Raw genomic sequence first — 6,000 nt, 5'->3', positions numbered from 1 at the left:
ACTGGAAAACCACACTTAATATCCAAACAAATTCAGATAATATCACATCACAGCCAATACAGATTAAGCATGGAATATACCAAGGAGACTCATTAAGTCCTTTCTGGTTCTGCCTTGCTCTGAACCCACTATCCAACATGCTAAATAATTCAAATTATGGATATAATATTACTGGAACATACCCACACAAAATCACACATTTGCTATACATGGATGATCTAAAACTACTGGCAGCAACCAAACAACAACTCAACCAATTATTAAAGATAACAGAAGTATTCAGCAATGATATAAATATGGCTTTTGGAACAGACAAATGTAAGAAAAATAGCATAGTCAAGGGAAAACACACTAAACACGAAGATTACATACTTGATAACCACAGCGACTGCATAGAAGCGATGGAAAAGACAGATGCCTATAAATACCTAGGATACAGACAAAAAATAGGAATAGATAATACAAATATTAGGGAAGAACTAAAAGAAAAATATAGACAAAGACTAACAAAAATACTGAAAACAGAATTGACAGCAAGAAACAAGACAAAAGCTATAAATACTTATGCTATACCAATATTGACCTACTCATTTGGAGTAGTGAAATGGAGTAACACAGACCTAGTAGCACTAAATACACTTACACGTTCACAATGCCACAAATATAGAATACATCACATACATTCAGCAACAGAAAGATTCACATTAAGCAGAAAGGAAGGAGGAAGGGGATTCATCGACATAAAAAACCTACATTATGGACAGGTAGACAATTTAAGAAAATTCTTTCTAGAACGCGCAGAAACTAGCAAAATACACAAAGCAATTACTCATATAAATACATCGGCTACACCACTGCAATTTCATAACCACTTCTACAACCCTTTAGATCACATAACATCAACAGATACGAAGAAAGTAAATTGGAAAAAGAAAACACTTCATGGCAAGCACCCGTATCACCTAACACAGCCACACATCGATCAAGACGCATCCAACACATGGCTAAGAAAAGGCAATATATACAGTGAGACAGATGGATTCATGATTGCAATACAGGATCAAACAATAAACACCAGGTATTACAGCAAGCATATTATTAAAGATCCCAATACCACAACAGATAAATGCAGACTTTGTAAACAACAAATAGAAACAGTAGATCACATCACAAGCGGATGTACAATACTAGCAAATACAGAATACCCCAGAAGACATGACAATGTCGCAAAAATAATACATCAACAGCTTGCCTTACAACATAAACTTATAAAACAACACGTTCCTACATACAAGTATGCACCACAAAATGTACTGGAGAATGATGAATACAAATTATACTGGAACAGAACCATTATAACAGATAAAACAATGCCACATAACAAACCTGACATCATACTCACCAATAAAAAGAAGAAATTAACACAACTAATCGAAATATCCATACCCAATACAACAAATATACAAAAGAAAACAGGAGAAAAAATTGAAAAATACATCCAACTGGCTGAGGAAGTCAAGGACATGTGGCATCAGGATAAAGTTGACATCATACCAATTATACTATCAACTACAGGAGTCATACCACACAATATCCACCAGTACATCAATGCAATAGAGCTACATCCAAACGTATATATACAACTACAGAAATCAGTAATTATTGATACATGTTCAATTACCCGAAAGTTCCTAAATGCAATATAACACATACCATACAGTTAAAAGGAAGTGACGCCTGATCAAGGTCCGCGTCACTTTCCATTTTTAACCAGACTTAACGTCTGAGAAAGTAATGAATAATAATAATAATAATAAGGCCCGGGAAAAGAATAGGCCTCCGGTATGTTCTGCCAGTCGTAAAAGGGGACGAAAAGAACAAACCACTAATAGGGCTAACCCCCCTTTTAGTGTGATTAGTTGGTTCAGGACAGAACTAATGAAGCCTCGGACAAGCGCTGTCATAGTCGGGGGCGACGCTTGAACCCTATGCCCGTCCACAATGGTAACGACACTGCTAGCCACACGGCAAATGATTTAAATCCAAATAGAGGTGTTTTGAAGGATATGCTTCCTGCAACCACTCTAGAAGGAAAACAAAGGCAGAGGATGAGATGGTGAGATGAAGTTAATCGACACCTCATGTGTTGTTATTACCAAGCAACAAACTTAGGAACCAACACAACTGGATACAGATCACAAGTATACACAACATTTATTACCAGATACCCAGAATTAAAATTTTTAACACAACAACGACTAGCTGATTAGATCCGTGTAATAATCAAAAATAATAGGATACCCCAGTCAGAATTAGAAAACATCAAACAACAAGTACAACAAATACTGGAACAAATAATGTGCAATTAGAAGAAGAAAATACAGTAATGGACTCAAACATCCCAGAGCAAACAAACAAAGAACAACATGCATCAATTAAACAATCAGAGGAAAACGAAATCTTAAGACAGCCACCAGAACAAGCACAAATAGAACATGAAGTGACACGCATGTTAGATATAGAAGAAAAATTTCAGTTGACATATACAGAATTCAAAGACACAAATACAGACATTAGACCATTCTTGCATAGACCACCAAATAACCCACAAGTTGAAACAACAATAACAACTATCAACACAATCACACACAACAAAATAAATGAAAATACAACTATGGAAGAAATACAACTACTGGTTTATGTAGGAGCACTCACTACTCTAAATATACACACTAGGCAGAAATTAGAACCAACCAACACACAGAAGAAACCCACAAAACCAGCATGGCAACACAGGCTATAGATCAGAATAGAAAAACTGAGAAAAGACATCGGACAGCTAACACAATTTCTAAGAAATGAAATATCAGATTAAAAACGAAAAAGGTTAGGTAAAATCTCACAACAAGAAGCGATAGAGCAATTAGATAAAAAGAAGCAGAAATTACAAGCATTGGCCAAACGACTTAGAAGATATGAAAAAGTGAAAATAGAAGGAAACAAAACCAAACATTCAACACAAACCAAAAGAAATTTTACCAGACAATAGATAACACACACATTAAAATAAACAATCCACCAAACATAACAGACATGGAACACTTTTGGAGCAACATATGGTCAAACCCGGTACAACATAACAGGCATGCACGGTGGATACAAGCAGAAACAGACACATACAAGATGATACCACAAATGCCTGAAGTAATAATTTTGCAACATGAAGTCACCCAAGCAATTAATTCTACTCACAATTGGAAAGCCCCTGGAAATGATAAAATAGCAAATTTCTGGCTAAAGAAGTTCACCTCAACACATTCACATCCAACTAAATTATTTAACATTCCACATGGGAAAAATATGGATAGGTGTGTGTGTGTGCGCGAGTGTATACCTGTCCTTTTTTCCCCCCCTAAGGTAAGTCTTTCCGCTCCCGGGATTGGAATGGCTTCTTACCCTCTCCCTTAAAACCCACATCCTTTCATCTTTCCCTCTCCTTCCCTCTTTCCTGACGAAGCAACCGGGGTTTGCGAAAGCTCGAAATTTTGTGTGTGTGTGTTTTTTATTGTGCCTATCTACCAGCGCTTTCCCATTTGGTAAGTCATGAAATCTCTGTTTTTAATATAAATTATTTAACAGTTACATTGCAGACCCATACACATTCCCTGATACACTCACACATGGAATAACTTATCTGAAACCTTAAGATCAAGCAGGCACAGCAAACCCAGCAAAAAATCGTCCCATAATATTAACTTCAGTCATTACACAGAAATTAACGACACATACAACACAGAACAAAATTATAAATGAAGAACAAAAAGGCTGCTGCAAAGGAGCACGAGGATGTAAAGAGCAACTGATAATAGATGCAGAAGTAACATATCAAGCTAAAACTAAAAAAAGGTCGCTACACTACGCATACATTGATTACCTAGAAGCTTTTGATAATGTACCCCACTCATGGTTGCTACAGATATTGGAAATATACAAAGTAGATCCTAAATTGATACAGTTCCTAAACATAGTAATGAAAATTTGGAAAACCACACTTAATATCCAAACAAATTCAAATAATATCACATCACAGCCAATACAGATTAAGCGTGGAATATACCAAGGAGACTCATTAAGTCCTTTCTGGTTCTGCCTTGCTCTGAACCCACTATCCAACATGCTAAATAATACAAATTATGGATACAATATTACTGGAACATACCCACACAAAATCACACATTTGCTATACATGGATGACCTAAAACTACTGGCAGCAACAAATCAACAACTCAACCAATTACTAAAGATAACAGAAGTATTCAGCAATGATGTAAATATGGCTTTTGGAACAGACAAATGTAAGAAAAATAGCATAGTCAAGGGAAAACACACTAGACAAGAAGATTACATATTGGATAACCACAGCGACTGCATAGAAGCGATGGAAAAGACAGATGCCTATAAATATCTAGGATACAGATAAAAAATAGGAATAGATAATACAAATATTAAAGAAGAAATAAAAGAAAAATATAGACAAAGAATAACAAAAATACTGAAAACAGAATTGACAGCAAGAAACAAGACAAAGGCTAAAAATACGCTATAACAATATTGACCTACTCATTTGGAGTAGTGAAATGGAGTAACACAGACCTAGAAGCACTCAATAAACTTACACGATCACAATGCCACAAATATAGAATACATGCCATACATTCAGCAACAGAAAGATTCACATTAACCATAAAGGAAAGAAGGGGATTTATTGACATAAGAAACCTACATTATGGACAGGTAGACAATTTAAGAAAATTCTTTCTAGAACGAGCAGAAACTAGCAAAATACACAAAGCAATTACTCATATAAATACATCAGCTACACCACTGCAATTTCATAACCACTTCTACAACCCTTTAGATCACATAACATCAACAGATACGAAGACAGTAAATTGGAAAAATAAAACACTACATGGCAAGCACCCGTATCATCTAACACAGCCACACATCGATCAAGACGCATCCAACACATGGCTAAGAAAAGGCAATATATACAGTGAGACGGAAGGATTCATGATTGCAATACAGGATCAAACAATAAACACCAGATATTACAGCAAGCACATTTTTAAAGATCCCAATACCACAACAGATAAATGCAGACTTTGCAAACAACAAATAGAAACAGTAGATCACATCACAGGCGGATGTACAATACTAGCAAATACAGAATACACCAGAAGACATGACAATGTAACAAAAATAATACATCAACAACTTGCCATACAACATAAACTAATAAAACAACGTGTTCCCACATACAAGTATGCACCACAAAATGTACTGGAGAATGATGAATACAAATTATACTGGAACAGAACCATTATAACAGATAAAACAACACCACATAACAAACCTGACATCATACTCACCAATAAAAAGAAGAAATTAACACAACTAATCGAAATATCCATACCCAATACAACAAATATACAGAAGAAAACAGGAGAAAAAATTGAAAAATACATCCAACTGGCTGAGGAAGTCAAGGACATGTGGCATCAGGATAAAATTGACATACCAATTATACCATCAACTACAGGAGTCATACCACACAATATCCACCAGTACATCAACGCAATACAGCTACATCCAAACTTATACATACAACTCCAGAACTCTGTAATTATTGATACATGTTCAATTACCCGAAAGTTCCTAAATGCAATGTAACATATACTATTCAGTTAAAAGGAAGTCACGCTTGATCAAGGTCTGCGTCACTTTCTATTTTTAACCAGACCTAAGGTCTGAGAAAGGAAAGAAGATAATAATCATCTTCTGTCAGTTATTCTTCATGAGACAACAGCAGGTAAAAATGCAGTTATTTAATTTAAAGCTCACATGCAAATTTTGTGTTCTGCGGAAGTAATAGGCCTATACAAAGTTTCATGACAATTTTTTTTTTTCCACTGAAGAAATGGAATTTGCTGTCGGTTT

This window comes from Schistocerca nitens, chromosome 2, assembly GCF_023898315.1.
Source record: "Schistocerca nitens isolate TAMUIC-IGC-003100 chromosome 2, iqSchNite1.1, whole genome shotgun sequence".
In the NCBI taxonomy this organism is placed as follows: domain Eukaryota; kingdom Metazoa; phylum Arthropoda; class Insecta; order Orthoptera; family Acrididae; genus Schistocerca; species Schistocerca nitens.
The sequence above is the reverse complement of the archived record's forward strand: the minus strand, read 5'-3'. Positions refer to the sequence as shown.